Consider the following 20,366-nt stretch of genomic DNA (forward strand, 5'->3'; position numbering starts at 1 on the left):
TCCCTCCGGCGGGCTTTAGGACCTGGCTCCCTTCCCGGGCTCCCCGCTGTGCCGCGCTCCTGTACATTTGAACTTGGCGTGCGCGCCCAGCCGGTGACTTTCCTTCTGACCGTTTCCCCGCTTCCTGATGTGGGCGTTGCCAAACCTGACTCCTCTCCTCCCTCTGGTGGTGAGGACACTGGTCCCGACTCCTGGGACTCCCCTTCCCCACTGCGCTCTGGTGGAGACGCTGGTCCTGATCTCCAACTGCTGCTCAGGGACTTCCCGCTGGCCCCTTCCTCCTGGGGCTTCCCCCCTGGAACCCCCCTCGCTTTGGCCACCGGCGCTCCCTTCTGTGAGTCCTCCGATTCGCTAGAGAGGCTTGTGGAATAACTCTGGCCACTGTCACTGCCTGCGCCCCCCTCGTACTCCTCCTCCTCACTCTCCATTTGCTCCCCCTCCTGTGTCTCTCCTTCTGAACCCCTGACAAGTAGTTTGTTTTATTTTGGTTTTTTTGCAGGGTGGAATGGGGCGGAATAGTCATTTCGTTATTGCCATTTAAAAATAGCTAGGAGTTGGAAACCCTTGCCAATCCACCTTTCGTGCACCTGCACCCTTGGCATAGAAACAGTGCCTCCACAAATACAGCTGCAGCTTCCAAATGGTGATCTCTGTGACGGTTGGCAGTGGGGAGAAAAAAGGCAAAGGAGCAGGTTTATCCTTTCTCAGTGCTTTAGATATTTTAGTGAAAAGATGAGCAAATAGCCTACTCTGACTTGAAATGATTGCAAAAGGTATAAGGTGCATTTGTTTTCTTACCATCTGTTCCATTCTTGCAGAATAGCTCCAGCCAATCAGTGCAGTGTGTGTGAGAGAGAAGCAGATTATTTTGCTATGCACCACCCCAATCTCTGAGAGGCTCCAGGGATGCCTGTGCTTTACCCAGGGTCAGGTTTCCTTGGAATGAAGATCAGAAGAGACTGTGGTGCCATTAGGATGTAAGGTTTTAATTACAGTCAGTTGTCAAACGGAATCCGTTCCGGAAGTCCATTCAGCTTCTGAAATGTTCGACAACCAAGGCATGGCTTCCAATTGGTTGTAGGAGCTTGCTGCACTCAAGCGGAAGCTGTGTCGGACGTTCAACTTCCAAAAAAGCTTGAAAACCGGAGCATTTACTTCTGGGTTTTCAGCATTCGGGAGCCAAAACATTCCAAAATGGAGGCGTTCAGGAGCCGATGTTTGACTGTACACAAATGTACAACCTGAGTGTAGGATGGAGCTTCCCTTTAGGTTTCCAGGGGAGCCCCAGCATTCAGCACAGAGCAAGCCATAGAATTATAGAACTGTAGCGTTGGAAGGGACCACAAGGGTCATCTAGTCCAGCCCCCTGCAGTGCAGGAATCTTCTTGCCCAACGTGGGATTTGAACCCACAACCCTGGGATTAAGAGTCTTGTGCTCTACTGCCTGAGCTATCCAGCATGTCTTTCTCTCTGCTGCTTCTAGAATTCAGGCATATTGTTTCCCTACATAGCAGCTAGGTGAAGAGGGTGAGGGGAAAGGCCCACCCGTTTGTTCTGTGGCACAGAGCAGCTTCTTCATTTATGCTAAATTGCGCTAAAAAGCGTCACTAAATAAGGTTGGTGGGTTTTTCTCCAGGAACAGGTGCCCATCAGCGAGTCAAGTGGAAGCTATGGAATTGGTTTATGGAATTCACTGCCATAAGGTGGGATGGCTTAGATGGATTTAAATCCAGGATGGGCAACTCATGGCCCTTTTCTTTGGGTTGTTGGACTCCCACCAGCCCCTGTCAGTATGGCAAGTAGTCCTACAACATAGGGAAGGGCATGGCTCACTCATCCTGGATTAAAAGGGAACTGATACCTTCATGGTGGGAGATAAGTTGGAAGAGGATAGATCTGTTTAGCCAGCTCTGGATAATCCTGGCGACACTCTCTGGAGTTTTGGGGATAATTGCTGTTCTTCACTGTAGAGGAGGAACCCAGCGATAAATCCATGCAGAGTGGCCATTCTAATTAATTACGAAGAATAAAAACTAGGCAGCATTACATCTTCCAGGCTCCAGTAAACATTTCTAACTGAAAGCAGTAAAAAAAGAAAAAGAAAGAACACCAGACTTCAGGTATTTGAGTACTGACTGCGGCTATGTGACATCTCTGTGACAGGTCTATTTAGAACTTCCTTTCGCATCTGGTCCTCCCAGGCAACGACACTCATTAAACTTTAGTTGTCAATCAAAAGGAGTTATAATAGAGTTTAAATGGCTCCTTGCAACACACAATGTCCTTTTAATAGCAGCAGGGTGATAAATAGCAACAGTGTTGCTTGCATTAATAATTGGAGAGCAGGGAGGGTAGGTGCCACTCAGAGCAGATTTAAATATTTGTTCGTTTTCGCCCCTTGTGCTCCTTACAGCTGAAAGTCCCCACTGTATGTCTGCTGAGTTGATCGAGGGCCTCCAGGTTGGGGTACAGTTCCCCCCGTCCCCCCGATATTAGGTTTAAATCCCCGTGAAACTTAACCTACCCCACAGGGTTGTTAGGAGGATAATATGGGGGATTGTGTTACATACATCCACCACCAAGTAGTTCAGGGGGATAAGCAATGCCATTTCTGCTAAGGAATTGAGCTACAAATCAGGAAGACTTGCCGCTGCCTTCTGAGTACCCGCGAAGTGGCTTTTCTCTTGGCCTCGTCTGCAACAGGGATAGAAGTAATAATAATAATAATAATAATAATAATAATAATAATAAAACACTTGTGACCTGCCTTACAGGGCTGTTGTAAGGATCACCAAAAGTTAATGGCACACCATGCTTTGAACATCCTAAACGTCAGAGCTTAAAGCAGTCTATATCAGGGGCATAGAATTGGAGTGTGTGTGTGTGCGTGCATGCAGGCAGGTAGGCCACAGGTGCATTTTGGGTGGGAGTGGGGAGGATGCCCTCCCTTTGTTAGGCTGGGATCTAATCAGTTTCCAGCCTTGCAAAGTTTCTGGGGAGGGGGTAATGAGAAGGACCCCAGCTTCACAAAGACTAGGCTAGAATCAGAGGGCACCTGGCTGCTGCGTTCTTTCCTACGCATCCTTCTCCTTCCGTCCTCTCCAAGCACTTGGGCAGTGAGGACTGGCCAGGTGCAGCAGGATCCTTCACCCTTCGCACCCCATGCCCGCCCCGGGCACCATGGGGAAACGCTTCCCTGCTGCTCTGTATAAACACTACATCACTGTGGGTTGCTCTCAACTCACCCCTTTGGGACTTGTTATTCTTATTTATTAAATTAGACATCACCTTGCCAACAAAGGTCCATATAGTTAAAGCTATGGTTTTCTCAGTAGTAATGTATGGAAGTGAGAGCTGGACCATAAAAAAGGCTGATCGCCGAAGAATTGATGCTTTTGAATTATGGTGCTGGAGGAGACTCTTGAGAGTCTCATGGACTGCAAGAAGATCAAACCTCTCCATACTGAAGGAAATCAACCCTGAGTGCTCACTGGAAGGACAGATCCTGAAGCTGAGTCTCCAATACTTTGGCCACCTCATGAGAAGAGAAGACTCCCTGGAAAAGACCCTGATGTTGGGAAAGATGGAGGGCACAAGGAGAAGGGGACGACAGAGGACGTGATGGTTGGACAGTGTTCTCAAAGCTATGAGCATGAGATTGACCAAACTGCAGGAGGCAGTGGAAGACAGGGGTTCCTGGTGTGCTCTGGTCCACGGGGTCACGAAGAGTCGAATACGACTAAATGACCAAACAATAACAGCAACAGAGCACATGATGTAACCGCAGAGGATGCCAGGCTCGATTCCTGACATCTCCAGTTTAAAGGTTCAGGTAGCAGGCAGTGGGAAAGATCCCTGCCTGAGATGACCAGGAGAGGAGCTGCTGGCCAGTGCAGACATTACTGGGATGGATGGGCAAAGGGTGTGAATTGGCAGCTTCTTCTATCTTTTGCGCACACATGGGGTGCTTGAATGCTCTTCTGCATATGAAATTCCCTCCTATCTGCACCCGCAGTTGCTGGCATCTGTTGACATACAGCTTTCCGATGCGATTTATGAGCCCGGTTTTATTGTCTTTACGAGCTTTCGATCCCTCCGCCCCCTGAAATTGTACCACTCCTTTCCCTTCTCTGGTTCCAGAGCAGCTTAAGAGAGGCTCTTCACAGCTCCCAAAGGTCAACTCTGAGGTTGTCGTTTGTTTTAAGATGTTATTGGCGCAGGGCTAGAGGGGACAGAGCCAAGGAACGCGGTTAAGAGTGCGGATTACGCTTGTAAATTTTAATTAATCACATTGCCGCTGTATAAGGCAGCATTGTGGCATGTACTTGACACTGAAGTATTTCATTTCTTACAGCAACATCACCCTGTTTGCTTGTGAGTGTGCATGCTTTTAAAAAAGGCAGGGCAAGTAGTATCTGTTTCCATGAACATTTTGGTTTGGAAAGGGGCGTCTGAGTACTCCCTTCAGCTAAAGACATTTTTGCTTATTGGGATGCTCTAGTTCATTTCACTATTAGATTTGCTTTTACACGTGCAGGGAAGGATCAACTAAGAATGTTTGCCCTTTTTGGAAGTTGCAGAGAGTGTCTTTCTCTAAATGCTGCATTTGTTATTGTGGGGCTTTATACTGCTTTATATGAAGTATCAACCCGTGGCCTTTTAAACTGTGTGTGGAGAGGGGGTATTGTTTTCATTTGTAGCTACATTTTGTATTTTTTATATTGTAAACTGCCCTGTGATTCTCAGATGAAGGGCAGTATAGAAATTTAATGTCAAATAAATTTACAGCAGGGATGGGGGGAAAATTTGATTCAGGTCACATTTCGTTTACAGTTGTACCTCGGGTTACAGACGCTTCAGGTTACAGACTCCGCTAACCCAGAAATAGTACCTCGGGGTAAGAACTTTACCTCAGGATGAGAACAGAAATCGTGCGGCGGCAGCAGGAGGCCCCATTAGCTAAAGTGGTACCACAGGTTAAGAACGGTTTCAGGTTAAGAACGGACCTCCAGAACAAATTAACTTCTTAACCAGAGGTACCACTGTATTTATTTATTGAATTTGTAGCCTGCTTTTTTCTCCCCAAAGAGCTCAAGGTGGCACACTCTGTTCTCTCCCTCCTCATTAAATCTCCACAACAACCCTGTGGCATAGGTTAGGTTGTGAGGTAGCAGCTGGCTCAAGGTTACCCAGAGGGCTTCAAGTAGCTGAGCTTTAATGTGGAACTACCTAACTTGCACTTTGCAAAATAATGCAGGGGACAAAAATACAGCTTTACTTCGAAATGTGCACTTGTCCAAATTTTGAGATGCAGTTCTCCAGTCATGCAATACATACCAAAATACTTATATTAAGGGGAGGTGTTCTAGAAAATAGCATTAATCTGCATTTTATTAGGGGAAATTGCTTGCAAAATATGCATACTAGGGGAAATGTATATTAAAATGCAAATGTTTTTAAAAATAAAAGAGAATTGCAAACTGATGCAGGACTGAACCTAAGACTAGAAGAATGAGAAATTTAGAGACACTGAAATGGGCAGATTTATTCTTCCCTAAGGAAAATTAGCCCATGTTTTAAAAGTACGTGAAAAATCCAGCCTTATTTCTTAATGAAAGACTTTAAACTAAATTTGAGCCTTTAAAAAAATTAATGTTTGTGTATCTTTCTATATATGTGTGTGTTTATATATAAATGTGTGTGTGTGTATATATATATATATATATTAAAATGTGTGTGTGTGTGTGTGTGTGTATATGACATGACTAAAATAGGCTCTTTCAGAGGTCTCGGACCAAATAAACCCAATTGGCTGACCTTTTCCTGTCTTTCATTAAATGCTGCAGAATGTGCACTGAACTCGCTGTTGGTCATGACTGAGTACTGAGTACTGTTATCAGCCCAGACAGCAGCCCAAACTTTTCCCAGAAGCAAAAATCAGGTCCTGTGGAACCTAAGTCAGACACAGTTTAATCCGGGCTTCAATCTTTCCCTCTTCCTCCTTCCCCTAAATTGGCTTACCGCAAGCAGTACAATAATGCTCTCAGTTAATTTGGCTGCTATCCACATGGGTGAGTCTGAGGGTGACCACTTACTCAGTGCCAGAAAAAGAGGGCAAAGGAGGATATTTAATTTAAAAAATGACCACTAGTTAATTATACAGATAGCTGCAAATTTATAATTCTTTGGGAGTATCTAATATTAGTCACACTCAGGTACCTAATTAAGTCAGTTCATTTCAATGGGTGTACCTGAACTAACATTGGATATCAAAATTATATATCAAATCACCCACATACATAATTTTAAAATTTGTACTAATAATTACTTCTAACAGTGAGTGGTAGATTTTTTCTCTTCTTTCAGTAAATGAACAATAAAATAACATCCCAGCACTCCAATATTTCAATTAAATGTTTTAACATTGCATTTTTCATATTGTTGCAACCTGCACTGGGGTGTAGGGTAGATAAGAATTCCAATTAAGCAATCAAAATACAGCTTTACCTTGGAAGTCGAACGGAATCCATTCCGGAAGTCTGTTCAACTTCCAAAACATTCGGAAACCAAAGCACATCTTCTGATTGGCTGCAGGAAGCTACAAAAGCCCCATTGGACATTCGGCTTCCAAAAATAGTTTGCAAACCGGGACAGTCACTTTCTGGTTTGGGAGCCAAAACGTTCGAGAACTAAGCTGTCCGGAAACCAAGGTACGACTGTAACAGCAACAACAAACTGCTGTCATCAGCATCATCGAAATACAGTATGTCTCATTGTAGTGAGGAAGTGGCAGGAGTGAGCCAGCAGTAAATCACACAAAGTTAAGTGAATTAACTCTTTATTAGAAAAAAAGAGGATCTGCACAGGAGTGCAAGGCCTCATGAGCACAGCAACTCCTCTTCAGTAGGCCTTGCCCCTGTGAAGCAGTTGTGAAGACTGAAGGTCCCACCTTCCCACAGCTGCATAAGTCCCCTCCTCTCTAGGATTTTCCCCAAGCAATCAGAGACTGTGCCTGTGCGATGCTAACTTCTCCTTTGCCCTCTTCATGCCTCTCCTGGTTCTGTGAGACCAGCGGGGAGGGGACCTCTTCAGCAGCCTGACTCATCTCTGCCTCTTGACCACCCCCCTCCCACTCTCCTGCTTCTGGACTTCCCTGTGCCCCAGACTCTCCCCGCTTACTAAACCCTGTTGGTTCTTCACCCTCCTCATCCCAGTCTTCTCCCTCTGACCTCTCATTATCTTCCCATCAATCCCCGGGCTCTGAGCCTTCTTCCCTTGATGGTTCCTCCCACCATTTTCATTTTTGCCACAAACAAATAATTGAATCTCTCTCCCCCCCCCCCATGTGACAGTGGCAGTGCCCTCCCAGAGGCAGAAATGCATCTTGCGTTCTCGGTGTACAGAGAGTTGCGTTCTCGGCATACAGGCCAGAACCTGCTTATCTTCAGTGTATAGAAATTGGAATGATCTGATCCTGTACATAGCCTTACAGAAAGTCTTTCTGTTACAGAGTTTTAGAAATCATTTTTCGGGGGGGGGGTATATGGGGGGGTATATATATGAACACCTTGTCTTAAACATTTTGTTCATCATTCTAAAAGAAAGCATGTCATTCATTTGACTTCTCATTTTTCCCACTTTGGGGAGGGGCAGGGAACGCTCTCCAGAAATCCTCTTTCCACCTAATAGTTCTGAGCCTTCACATCTCTACACCCAAAATACTCTGCCTAACAGTAGAACTGACCCTAAGGTAGAAGGACCTATGGCTTCCTCCATGTTGCATATACATTTTCTCCATATTGCTCACAATGTTCCATATGGAGCTCTGTGCAAAATGCTCTGATAATTGAAGGAAGGCAAATCAGCTGATTTGGAGGGCATGGGTTTTTTGTTTTGTTTTTAAGCAGCTTGTGCTTTTAAAGTGTACAATGGAGAGAGAGAGAGAGAGAGAGAGAGAGAGAGAGAGAATGAACGAGAGAACCTCCTGATAATCTGCACTCTGTGAAAATGGAGACTGAAGATTCCCTGAAGATGCCAGTGTTAAGAGCCATTAGATCAAGTCTAGCCTTTGTCCCGGGGGCCATGGCAAAATGTCTACCTCTGATGCTTTCTAAGGGCTTTCTCTGGTCTAGCGTTAAAGCATTTTAAGTGGTGAGGTTTCCTTCTAGTCTTCTCATAGGATTTTAATGCCAGGGCAATCACCTCACTAGAAATTGCTCCTAATAGTCAGCTTCTGCTTTTTTTGCTTCCTTTCAGGCTCTCTCATTGCACTCTTTTCATTCCCACCCCCACAAATCAACTCATCTTGGTATTTGTAAGTTCTTAAAATAAATCTGCTGCCAGGTAGCCCAAAATTAAATATGTACTTTGGACTTCTGTTGTGCCGTGGGAAAGAGGCACAGTGGTAGAGCGTCTCCAGGTACTGCTAGGAAGAGTTCCACATTACTGAGGAACCCAGACCTGACAATGGTACCACCTGCCTCAGTTCACAGATAGCGCCACCTGCCCTCCAGATGCTGTCAGACTCCAACTCCCATCAGCATTAGCCAGAATGGCCAGTGTCCAGGGATGACAGAAGTTGTTGACATCCGGAAGGTTCTACATTAGCTACTCTTGCCTTAATTATACAGTGGTAGCTCAGGTTACATACGCTTCAGTTTACATACGCTTTAGGTTACAGACTCTGCTAACCCAGAAATAGTGCTTCAGGTTAAGAACTTTGCTTCAGGATGAGAACAGAAATCGTGCTCCGGCAGTGTGGTGGCAGCAGGAGGCCCCATTAGCTAAAGTGGTGCTTCAGGTTAAGAACAGTTTCAGGTTAAGAACGGACCTCCGGAAAGAATTAAGTACTTAACCCGAGGTACCCCTGTATATCCAGGTTTGAATATTGCAACACAATTCTCTGTGGGGTTTATCTTTGAGGAGTCTTAACCAGCTTCACTTGGTCCAGATTGCAGCTTCAGAGATGTTGCTTCCAAGGTGCAATTCAGAGTGTTTTTGTGATGATCTTGTAGAGCCCTGAGTGGCTTAGGTCCTTAAGGATCACCGCTTCCTGCACCAACTTGCCTGCTCTCAGATGGAGAGGTCCTTCTCTTTGTGAAAACACAACTGCACAGGACAGGCGAGAGGGCAGGGGAGAATAGGAGACTGCCTTATATTGAGCCAGACCATTGGTCCATCTAGCTCAGTATTGTTTACATTGATTGGCTCTGGCTGTCCAGAGATTCAGACATTCTCAGCCCGACTAGAGATGCCAAGGAACAAACCTGGGAGCTTCTGCATGCAAGTGCAGTTGCTCTGCCACTGAAATGCAGGCCATGCTGCCTTCTCAGGTGTTATCCTCGGTCCTCTAGCAGTGCTGTCCCAACCCCAGCTGTGTACGAAAACAGAGCCTGTGGACAAAAACCAATCGATTGGCCATGGTGGTCTTCAGATCTCCCCATCTCAAGCCTCAGCAATCTGCCTTCAGCAAGTGGACCTTGAAAAGCCTGCCAGCCAGTGAGATTGACTGAAAAGATCATGAACTGCTCGGCAGAATTATGCCAGGGCTTTCCCATCCAGCCATCTGTTTGGGCAGGCACTGCAGCTTTTGTGTTACCCAGATGAGGTAATGTGCTGTGGCAGCCTGTGGAGAGGGAGGGAGGGAGGGAGGGAGGAAAGGCGGGAGGGAGGTGGATGGAGAAAGCAGAATGATTCCTCCTTTCCTCAGAAATTGACTCGTCTGTCTCACTTTGGGCAACAGGGGCAGCCAGCTTCCATTTGCCACTGGCCATGACACTGGGCCACCATCCTTGTGGCCTCCTGTTTCCAGTGTCTCAGGAGAGCAACCCTCAGGGCACAATAGCCAGGAGGCTTATTGTTTGTTCTAGTGCTGCTGACTCCACTTGCCAGCAAAAACCTGGATTTAAATATAGAAACCTTAGTTGCCATAACAACCATCATTTCTTTTTTAAAGAAAAAGAAAGGAAGGAAGCTTTCCAGTTTGAGAGGTAGCAAAGTTCTTCTGCTATCCAAGATGCAAACAGCTGCTTTCAGTTCTTTTTTGCAAAATGCTCAGCAAAATAAAATGAAACAGAAGTTTGGGCTCATTATATGAAAAGGAGACTGCAAACCCCTCTTGCTACTCATGAGAAGCAGGGGGTGGAGGGAGGGAGAGAGAAAGAAAAAGAAAGAGAGAGAGAGACATACAGAGGGGTAATGCCTCGGGCTCCATCTGTTGTTTTGATGCCTGGAGTGACCAGCCTGCGTTACAGCGGGGATTCTGCAGTGACTGGGATTTTGTGTGTGCATGTGTGTCTGGGAGAGAGAATGCGTGCATGTGTGCTCCCCTCCCCTCCTCCTTTCCGGCACCTTAGAACTATCAGAGTTAAAATTCATTACATACATGCATGTGGAGCAGAAAAGCGGGCTGGGGAGGAGGGGAGTATGAGATCACCAGAGGCTGATGAATTATAAATCACAGGCAGAGACTCCGATGACCAGCAGCTTGTATACCAATGTGATGCGGCTGTTGCTGGAGAACAACAGGGGCTTGAGGGATCGAATGTTGCAGGCAGTGATAACAGCAACCCGATACTATTGGAAAGCAATCTTGCAAGCTCACCAATCGGAATGACTCCCTTAAAATTTCAAGGGGGTCCTTCGAAATACAAACAGACCAAAAATAAAAACCTCCCAGATATAATATTTCTCTATATATAATTTTTTTAAAAAGGGGGCTTCTATTTCCCCTATGTTCAGAGACCAAACAGGTACAGTGTGCTCTCCAGAGGTTGTTGCACATCACATCAGCTCTGACCATTGGTTCTGCTTGCTGGGCCTAAAGGGAGGTGGAGTCAAACAACATCACAAGAGCATCATGGTGGCTGCCACTGCGAGTAACCAGAGTCAGGGTTTTTTTAATGAAAGAGACTAATCTAGGTATGTCGGCCAGCAGTGGAACAAGCTGATTGGGCACCAGGGGTGGCATTTTTTCACCCCCCTCAATGGTGACACTAGGGGCGGCCTGCCCCCCCCCGCCCCCTTCCTCTGACCCTGATGTCGGCATAAAATGAATAAATGAATTCACTTCGGCTGGGGTGCTAAGGTTCCAAAAGCTGCCTGGGGATTTATCCTCTGGTCCTGTTCCTGTTCAGGGCATCTTGTATTACAGATGGCCCTTGAGGTCTCTTCCAGCAGTATAGTCCTATGATTCTATTATCCCTGTTCCCTTCAATTTCATTGGCTGCTAGAGTGACTGCTAGTGTATTGCCCAAAATGAGGACATACATCACCCAAAATGAGAATTTTTGGGGGAGGGAGGGGGAAATGCAGAAGCTAATTTACACACGTAGATGCAGATTTAGAAAAAAATTAAATCATGGGTGGTGGACTTGTGGTGCTCTGGGTGTTGTTGGAGTCCTCCTCCTGTTGGCCCTAGTGATGAGGAGAGTTGGAGTTTTGAACATCTGGAGACCCACAAGTTCCTGACCCACGATTGAATTACAAGGACAATGCACCTCACCGCAGTGGGGAAGAATGTGACTGGGTGAGCTGAGAGCCTGTTCATTCTGCTGCCCAGGTGCTCCTCACTGCAGATGGGCAATGTCAATTATTATGACCATTGTTTCATTTCCCGCCCTTCACCTTAAGGTCCCGGGGTGGGTTACAACATTAAAACAATAATCGAAACAATTTTTTTTAAAAAGAAAAAAACCCTAAAACTTACAACAATAAAAATAAGGTGGATCCAAAAAATACGCTCCTCAAGTGTAAAAAGCCAAGGTGAAGATACATGTCTTCAGTGTCCTTCAGAAACTGTACAATGAAGGTGTCGCTGTGGGGAGGGTGTTCCACATTTTAGGGGCCACCACAGAGAAGGCCATTTCCTGGTTTGCTGCCCCCTGAGGTTTTGAGGGTGGAGGAACTCCCAAGAGGGCCTCCTCTGTTGGTCTCAGCACACAAGAGGGTCTGTAGGGAAGGAGGAGTTCTTTCAGATATCTAAGGCCCCTATTGCTCCCTACTCTTATGTCTTTAATCTTGGATCGGGAAGGCCTTCAAATCGTCCTTCAGACAGAGAATTGTGTCCTCTGTAAAGTTGGGCCCACATCATCCCCTGTATTAGCTGTCATCTCTTGCGGTGGATGGAAACTCGGACCTCAGTAACGCATCGTGCAAAGTCTTTTATCTGGTGTTATCGAGGAGATACCGATTTGTGCCTTAATTATATCACATGTGTGTATGTGTGACTTCATTTTTCTAGGTTGGTGCCACATACCAGGAGGCGCTGGCTCATAATTTCTGGCATGCTTTCAGACTGACCCTAATATTTGCTGCATCAACGGATAAGCACTTAGGGTCTCCGCCAGACATTTTCGGCTTTGGAGAGAATTCTGTGTCATCATGGGGAGGCAGCGGCCGGGGGGGGGGGTTCCATTGCGGAAGCCCAAGGTCTTATTCTCTTTATATATTTCTTTAATTAATTAACTTGGAAAGCCATCACAAGGAAAAACGTGGTAAGTGATACATAGGTAAAATCAATCCTGTGTGAACTTGGCTTGTTTTCATTACCCGCAGTTTAAACAAACCACAGTCCTCCTACTTCGGATATAACAGGGAACTGTTATTTGTTTGGTAGTGGAAATGGATGCTTCTGTTCTCCAATTTTTGGCCACAACAGATGAGGAGAAGGCTGGGAAAATCTGTGCAAACCTGTTTGTGTAGCAGGAAACCATAGTTTCCTGTTACCTCTGAACCTGGTCTCCCTCTGTGTGTGTCTGTCCCTCTCTGTGATGCACGTATCATGGCCAATATAGTTTTCATGTTCAAAACAATTTCTCATTTCTTCACCAGGCTCTTGTTCAAAAACCATCTTCCTCTTGCTGATCACCTTAAAGACTGTTGCTGAAATATACAGTGGGGACTTGTGGTTGCATCTTCACAGGTAAGAGACCTCTAAGTAAGGGAAAATATATTTGTTTGCTTGTTATGCATGCTGAGAGAAATTATTTTGGGATGAGATTCAGCAGATTTTTGCAATTGTGCTCTAATGCTCTGCCCAAAGACACCCCAAAAACCTCTAAGGATCACACAAAGAGTCAGGCACTGGAAGCAGAGTTGTTTGTTTGTTTTAGATCATGGCTGGGGAACCCTGTTGGACTACAACTCCCATCACCCCTGACCACTGGTCACGTTGCCTGGGGCTGATGGTTAATGGAGTCCAACAACATCTGGAGGGCCACAGGTTCCCCATCCAAGCTTTAGGTGTTGAGGTGCTGCTGCTGTTTGCAGTGCAATGAATTTTCTAGATAATTTGCATTGGAATTATTTTTTTTTTATGCCTTGATTTAACATGTTTATTTTAGTTGTATTTAATGAGCAAAGCTAAAAACTCGAAAGCTGCCAGGTCTGCCTAACACTGTATTTCCCAACTGGCATGCATTCATTTTTATTAACAAATATATGAAACAGAAATTTTCCCAAACAAAAATAAAGAGCTGGTGGGGGTGGGGAATTCTTCCCACATCACTGGTTGTATGAGACTCACTGGCCTGGTTTGGCTGGTCATATCTCGACTTAATGAAGTGAGATATGAAAAGCATTTACTCTCTTCGCTGCTCCCTTTATGGGATGAATAACCAACCCAGGAAGTCTTTCAGTAGCCATAGTTTCCTGTTCAATCTCACTGGAAACTGTGGCTAGCACCTTCAGAAGAAGCCAGGATGCTGAACCCATTCCAAAGCATGGCTGGGCTTCTGCTAAATCTAGTAACCATAGTTCCCCAACTTGGATGTAACAGGAAACTATGATTAATTCTAGCCTTTCTGGTCTGCTTGCTCACACCATGAAGGCACAAAAGATTCATTCACACTTTGCCTTATTAAACCGAGACGTGATCGTCCAAATGCAACTGCTCTCTTCTTGTCTTGCCTCTGCCTTGTGCAGCTTTAACCGGTCCTGAAATTCCATGATGCCAAAGTGTTTATTCCGAGATGAGTTTTTTTTTATAAAAAGGATGTTTCGTCATCAGATCGCTTGGTTTTGAAGTCGATTCTTTCTCTCCTTTTTATCAGAGCTGTGTGTCACATCCTGTTACCCGTGCTGTCAAATGCCAACGCTGTAAAAACATGGTTCCTGTCCTCTCTCTATGAAGCACTTTCCATTTTCCGAGATGTGCAGTGAAGCTAATGACATTGACATACCTGCAAATATCTTTAGGGCCCCCAGCTTCTATAAGGGCACCTTCTCCTATTAGAATCTGCCGCCAATTAACACCATCCTCAGGGGACCTTCTCTGGACATTCTTGCCTCTGGTGACTAGCTGTATAGCTGTTAGAGACAGGATCTTCTTGACGGTGGCAGCTTTCCTCTGCTTGTTCACTTGCCTCCTTTTCGTTAATGGTGCTGTAAGCTCTCTTAATTGCTGTACATCTTCTCTCTTAATTGCTCCTTTATCTGTGGGTTTTATTGTCATTTTGGTGCATCGTATGCTAATTTTTCTTTCTGCAAGCTTTTGTTGTTGTTGTTGGAAGATGAGCTAGAAATGTTAGGAAATAAAACTTTTAAAGATGAAACAATATTTCAAAATGGAATAAGGGAAAGTAATTTGTTTAAATGCACCGGTCATGATCTTGGAGTCTCAGAGTGAATTTGGTTTTAGTCTTATAGGCTGCCAGGGTTGTGGTGTGGTATTTTCTATGTATGTACTTAGGGCAGTGCTGGGCCGGGGTAATTGTTGAACGTGAGGAATGGTGTCTTTGTGTGGGTGGATGTGTGTAGAGGTGGATTGACTGAGCTATGGGTGTGTCAGTACATGTGGAATTTGTGTGAGCAATTGGGTGAGTGGAAGTGTATTAAATTAGTGGAAGCTTATTCCATGGATCTTGATGTTTTACATACTGTAGTGCTTAATTTTGTTGTTTGATTTTTCCCACAAACCGTGTGTGTGTGTGTGTGTGTGTGTGTGTGTGTAATAATACAGTGGTATCTCGGAAGTCGAACAGAATCTGTTCCGGAAGTTTGTTCGACTTCCAAAACGTTCAGAAACCATGGCGCAGCTTCCGATTGGCTGCAGGAAGCTCCTGTAGCCAATCGGAAGCCATGGAAGCCGCACTGGGCGTTCAGGTTCCAAAGAATGTTCGCAAATCGGAACAGTCACTTCCGGGTTTGCAGCGTTCAGGAGCCAAAATGTTTGACTTGCAATGCGTTCGAGATCCAAGGTACAACTCTAATAATAATAATAATAATAATAATAATAATAATAATAGACTAGACCAGTTCAGGAGTTGAACATGACACCATGAGTGGAGATAGCCAGAAATTCTTTATAATGCATGCTCCATTCTCCCCCCTCCCCACAATGGACATATGATTGATAACATGTTTTCTTCTATTTTATATACTTTGTTGTTCTTGTTACTACAATAACTTATTGAAAACTCAAATAACTCCCTGAAAAACGCAATAAAATACACAGTTTAAGTAACAGTGACAGATACAAACAATATCAGTCATGTACTGAAATCAAGGACATGGTGAATTTAGGGCCAGGTATTTAAAACGGTCTACTCTGAGTAAAATGCAGGTGAATGTAAACCATTTTATGCACCCTTTATCCCGTTATTTTATATGCATTTACTTGGCCGGATAACTGCATTGGAAAAATCCTGAGAAAATGCAAATTTTGAAGGATGTCATAGAATTGTGGAGTCGGAAGGGACCCCGAGGGTCATCTAGTCCAACCCCCTGCAATGCAGGAAATCTCAGCAAAAGCATCCAAGACAGATGGTCCATCCAGCCTCTGCTTTGAAACCTCCCTGTCTGTTTTTCAATCTGCGTGGGCTTTTTTGGAAGGTACAAATTAGGTAAAGTTGCCTATCACAGTGAATTGAATCTAGTGGGTGGCCTGAGCTCTGTCCAACTTGGGAGACTGAGCTTTATTGCAGACCCCATCAACACACTGTTCTTGTGCGAAACTGAATGCAGGTTTGTGGGTCCACCTCTCTATGTGCGAGTTGCATTTGTAACTTGAGGATCAGCCTGGAATCTCCATTTGTTTCCCTTTCAGCTCGTAAGGGCGCTTTGAGTGCTAATTTTAGGATATTCTCCAAAGATACAATCTTTAGGGTCGGCGTATGATGAATACCCTATTTATTATGCTCCAAACTCTCTTAAAAAATAAATAAATGTGTGGTGGTGGGAGGAGGGAGGGGGAGATGCATCCTACCCTTAAATATGCCGATCTCCACGGAGCTGTAATTTTGGCGTGTTCCGAGAACAAGTCAGGGTAGGGTAAGGGCTCCGTCTAACAGCCAGGAAGAGGCTGTCTGTTTATATTTAAGGCTGTGCCGATGTGAGTTGTGTAAGCAGGTGGCACATTAAAATGCATGCATGATTTCCTACCAGGATGGAGCTCTGTTTTTACTGGCCTGCCCTTCCCTTGTAAGTGAGAGGGGGAAGTCTGTAACCATCGCAATGTGAGATATTTCAGGGAGCAGGAGAAGACCCAGAAGGAAAGATTTGTAGATTCTGGAGGGTGATTCGTTGCATCCCCCTATCTAGGCAAACTGTTGCCCCACTGTGTTTGGAAGCAGCCTGTTTTAATTGGAGACCCTCCTACCTTCCTGGTTTGGGATTTGGAAGGCCTCATGGTAAACAATGAAAGAGATCATTGATAGGAGACTGGAGATGGTGCAAACCCCGCTATTCATTTTGGTTTGTCATTTACGCTTCCTCCCCTATGCCTGACAGCTGCACAGCATACAGAAATCCTGCAGGTGAAGGGACTTCCTGCCATGGAGATACAGGAACGAGACAGGGAAAGTATCTCCTGCTGGTTTTCTGTTGCTGGGTGGAAGCCAAATGCTCCCACATTGAATGAGCCAGGGTGAGATTTTGGAGGCACGACCACAAACAGTTGGGAAGGATGGGGAGAATTTGCCAATGGCAGGTGCCATTATTTCTCCCACAAGGCTTCAGAGTGAGTAGGGGCAGAGAAACATTGCCTACGCTTGGATTTGGCTTCATGCCAATCTCAGGTGATTGGATCATAGAATTGTAGAGTTGGAAGGGACACCAGTGGGCATTTAGTCCAACCCCCTGAAATGCAGGAATCTCAGCTAAAGCATCCCTGGCAGGTGGCCATCCAACCTCTGCTTAAAAACCTCCACAGGAGAGTCCACCACCTTCTGAGGGAGTCTGTTCCCCTGTCAAACAGCTCTTACCACCAGAAAATTCTTCCTAATGACATGGCTTCATCATGTAACCAAATCATAATGGAACCAAATGGTGGTTAGAGCGATGTGCTTTGACACCAATGCTCCATGCTTTCACTCTGTAGATTGCAGGGGGCGGGGAATGATGGTGCTCCATTGCTTCGGTCACCCCCCACCCCACCCCAGTGCTGCTATGCTGGTGATATTGCCACTAGACTCCCCTCCCTTTTTGGGGTAGGGAAGAGACACAATTTAGCAATCTCAGATGCAAGGGTTGGGATTAGTAAATAAGCAAGTCTGTGCAAATGGATGGGATGGCTCAGCGGAAGATTTTAAGGGTTTGGCAGGGAGAGGCTCCTGAAGTGTTTGGATTGGCAATGTGGAAGATAGCAAGAAAGACAGAGTAGCTGGCATGGAAGCAGCCATTCCATCAGGAAGCAGGAGAGAAAGAGGGAGGGAGGGAGGTAACTGGAAGACCTCTCCAATGGGTACATTGGCTCCGCTTAAAATACCAGGAACATTTAGCTCCACCTCTCCAATTCTCTCTCTCCCCCCCCCACCTTTCCATGAACCTGGTCATTTCAAAAGCAAAGAACTAGTGCCTGAACTTGCTTTTTCCCTCTCCCTCCCAATCGCTTTTCCTTTTATGTCACGTCTTTTAAATTGTAAGCATGACTACAGTGGCTGTCCCCCCCCCCCCCCGATCTCTGTAAGCTGCTATGGGAGTCTTTTTCCAGCGGAAGAGCAGGATTTTAAAAAGAAATACGTTGCTATGGGGAGTTGGAGGACAGTTTGCAAATGGGCTTGCATCAAGGGGATTTGTTTTGTATTTGTTGAAGGATGTAAGGTGCCTCGAGTATTTCTTTTGAGATGGAAAGTGTGGGGTATGAATTATCCAAATAAATACATTTTGTCTGAAAATGCCAGAACTACTTAAACTTCAGAGATGGATAATAGGTACAAAATAGTTTTGACATAAGATTCAGTGTGGGGACATTGCCATGAATTATCATAGAGACTGTTTGACATAAATGCTTGACACATGTTTGTAGTGGGGGAGACAGAGCTCAGTGGTGAAGTGTCTGCTATGGATGCAGAAGTTCCCAGGTTTGTTCCATCCCTATCATTCCAGGTAGGACTGGGAGTGTTCTTGCAGAGAAGCTGGGCTGGATGAGCTTAATGTTAGGTGGATTTGTAGCTGGCTGACTGACCGAACCCAAGAGGGCTCCCTAATGGTTCTTCATCACTCTGGAAAAAAGTGACAAGTAGGATGCTTCAGGGCCCATCGTTGTTCAAGGTCTTTATAAATGACTTGGATTGAGGGGATGCTCATCAAATGTGCAGGTGACACAAAACACAGAAGACAGAATTGGGATTCAATATGACCTTAACAGATTGGAGAACTGGGCCCGAACTAACAAAATGAATTTCAGTAGGGACAAATGTAAGGTTCTGCACTTAGGCAGGAAGAAGCAGCTGCATAAATATAAGATGGGGGACACCTGGCTTGTAAGTAGTACATGTGAAAAGGATCTTAAGGTCCTAGCAGACCACAAGCTTGTCACGAGTCAACATTGTGATGCACCAGCAAAAACAGCAAATGCTATTCTAAGCTACACGGAGAGAGGTATAGTGTCCAGATCAAGGGAAGTAATAGCACCCCTCTATTCTGCCTTGGGCACATCACACCTGGAATATTGTGGCCAATTCTGGACACCACAAGTTAAGAAGGATGTTGATAAGCTGGAATGTGTGCAAGGAGGGCAACCAAGGTCTGGAAACCAAGCATTATGAGAAACAGTTGAGGACATTGGGTACACTTAGCCCAAATAACCATTGCTGCTCAACCTTATGCATGTTTACTCAGAAGCCAGTTTACTCTTTGTGCTCAGGATTGCAGCCTCAATAATTGCAAAGAATCAGCGTACTGTTAGGGTAAATCAGGCATAGGCAAACTCGGCCCTCCAGATGTTTTGGGACTACAACTCCCATGATCCCTAGCTAACAGGGCCATTGGTCAGGAATGATGCGAGTTGTAGTCCCAAAACATCTGGAGGGCCGAGTTTGCCTGTGCCTGGGGTAAATCATACAATTGTTTCTTTGTGTGTTTTCAAACACCCTAGTAACCATTTCTTTGATCCCAAGCAAGCTAGCTCCTTATAACACTCTACTCCTTGTCTGGCAAAGAAGAAGCAGTGATTTTTTTTTTATACCCCTCTACCAAGTCACTAATGCAAAAGTTCCTGTATCGCATGTGTGGTGGGATCAAGTTACATTGTTAAGCTGTCTTCTATGCTGCAGGTTTATGTTTGCTATAAAACATTCCCCCACGGCTGTCTGAATGATCTATGGAGAAATAAGCGGCAGCGATTAAGTAGCAAATGAATAAGAGGGGGTAAATTATGCTTTTCCTGAATCCAAGACACATTAAATGTTTGTGTTTGCACGTGAGCATGCATACAGGAAAGCGGGTGCTACAAAGCCATTCACTTTTTACCCAGTGTTGGGGAAAATCAGGCCCAGAGTCCAAATATGGTCCTCCAAACCTCTCTCTGGCCCTCCCCAGGTCACCCACGTGGGCTTGAACTCAGATAAGGCCTTTTGCTTGTCTGGATGGGGTAGAGAGAGGCATGGAGGAGTAGAAAATAGACTACTACACAAAGGTAAATTTTAAATTCATTGCTTTTCTGCCTCTGCCCCCAATGAGCCCTGGCATGTGGCCCTCAGAAAGTTGTCCAGAAAGGAATGTGGCCCTTTAGCTGCATTAAGGGGGAAGGGAGAGGATATATTTTAAAAATGTACTAAGTAAGGATTGTATCCAGTGTGTAACATTCCATATCTCTTCCCACCCAGCACAGGGATTTCAATGGAAATCCCCTCTCTTCCTCCCCTTCGTGCCCCCTAAATCTTTTCAGGTTCAGATGTGGGGATAGTGTGAGGCATGCCCAGGGACGAGGTGGGGGGTTCAAAGTTCCATTGCACATGCAGAGATCCTTGCACTCATGTATCGCGTTGTTGGATGCCGCCCTAAATAAACCAAAGTTTTAAAAATAGTTAGTGCAAAGTGAGATGCAGCTAGTGGGTAACTGTGCCTCTGTAAAGCAACATGGCCTATTACCATTTTAATTAAGGACTCAGCAGGCAGGAAAAGAGTTTTGAGCGGCTGCGTTTCCT

General features: G+C 45.3%; 1 protein-coding gene across 4 annotated transcripts in view; it reads left to right on the forward strand.

Moving 5' to 3' along the window:
* Positions 1 to 20,366, forward strand: part of HIVEP3 (HIVEP zinc finger 3) — a 236,163-nt gene that overhangs the window by 107,807 nt on the left and 107,990 nt on the right. For all 4 annotated transcript variants that reach the window (XM_083750596.1, XM_083750594.1, XM_083750597.1 and 1 more), the window contains exon 2: positions 12,832 to 12,922. The gene's annotated coding sequence lies outside the window, so the exon portion shown is untranslated. The remainder of the gene's footprint in view (positions 1 to 12,831; positions 12,923 to 20,366) is intronic.

The sequence above is a fragment of the Podarcis gaigeae genome (assembly GCF_964106915.1).
Source record: "Podarcis gaigeae genome assembly, chromosome: 8".
Lineage (NCBI taxonomy): Eukaryota > Metazoa > Chordata > Lepidosauria > Squamata > Lacertidae > Podarcis > Podarcis gaigeae.